The 1272-nt window shown below is 36.9% G+C and overlaps 1 non-coding gene across 1 annotated transcript; it reads right to left on the bottom strand.

Annotated features, from left to right (window-relative positions):
• Positions 1–702: 702 nt before the first annotated feature.
• Positions 703–774, bottom strand: TRNAC-GCA (transfer RNA cysteine (anticodon GCA)). The gene has a single exon. It is a non-coding gene; the product is annotated as a tRNA-Cys (tRNA).
• Between the last annotated feature and the right edge of the window lie 498 nt (positions 775–1272).

Here is a 1272-nt window from a genome sequence, read left to right as displayed (position 1 = left end):
TGATCCTGAAGACTTCTGACTTGTTCTACCTGCAGGATTTAAAGGTGACTTTAGTACAGTCACGTTTCTCTAGGTCACAGGGAATGGACTAGCTTAGCCACTTATTACTTTATACCACCAAAGAATCCATAAATAATAGCATGACTCTCCTGTTACCAGGTATGAAGTATAAGGGTCTCTTTGCACCTGCTGGTGTTGCACAAAGACACAGCCTAGCCAAAAGTATATATGATCAGAAATTTTCCTGAGTACTTGTATACCCCTTATTTATTTATCATCCCATTTTCTTTGTCAGCTCAAGAACAATAAACACTGACAGAAAAGTCTAGATATAGAACCTGACAGTAAATATACATTTAGCCCTGAAAAAAGACAAAATGTATGATTGTTCTCATCTGTAATGAGAATAGCTTAAATTGATACCATTTCTATTGAGTCTTATTAAAACAAGATGGATTTTACTATCCATGCTCATTAAAATATTACCATGAGAATGATTCAAATGAATTATAATGTCTAAGGTCTGTCTTGGCCTTCCTTAAACAGCCTCCCTGCAGTCCCAAGCTATGGATGTGTAATCCTCTTTGGTGATAGCTCCTTGTTCCACTGCCTTTTTTGCCCACAGGCATCCCTGGATGCCTTTGCTGAGCCATGGGGGCTTCTTAGCATTCCTGCCCCCTTTGGTGAACATTGGAAAAAGTAAGGGGATACCTGGATTTGAACCAGGGACCTCTTGATCTGCAGTCAAATGCTCTACCACTGAGCTATACCCCCTTCTGTCTTAGTTACTTTATACTTGATTCTTCCTTTGACTTCAGTTTGAGGGTTATGAAATTCTTAAGTCACAGTTCTACACAGAGGACACTAATGGTTCTCACCAGTTCACACAGTACACTCTTCCTTGTTCTGATAACTGATGGGGATTACTAAATTTTAATATAGATATATCTAGATATATAGATCTTTTCATTTATTAAAATAAAGAAATGGTAAAAGAAGGATGTGGCATCCATTTTTTGTTTTAGTTTGAATTCACATTTAAAAACATACTCTCTCTTATAAATGCCATATAACATCTGTGCATATAAGTTATGTAAATATAGCATGGGAAATGAAGGCATTTATTCCACACACAAACATACACATGGCAAGGATTTCTGTGGGTGAGATTTTCTCCTGGACCAACTGCATGGTTAGGAAAAAGTTAGACAAGCTTTAAAATAGAAGATATTCTCCATCTAGGGCTTTGAATGCTGCATATTCAAAAGCTTT

Source organism: Crocodylus siamensis, chromosome 2 (assembly GCF_052110815.1).
Source record: "Crocodylus siamensis isolate JL-2025a chromosome 2, ASM5211081v1, whole genome shotgun sequence".
NCBI lineage: Eukaryota > Metazoa > Chordata > Crocodylia > Crocodylidae > Crocodylus > Crocodylus siamensis.
The sequence above is the reverse complement of the archived record's forward strand: the minus strand, read 5'-3'. Positions and strand labels throughout refer to the sequence as shown.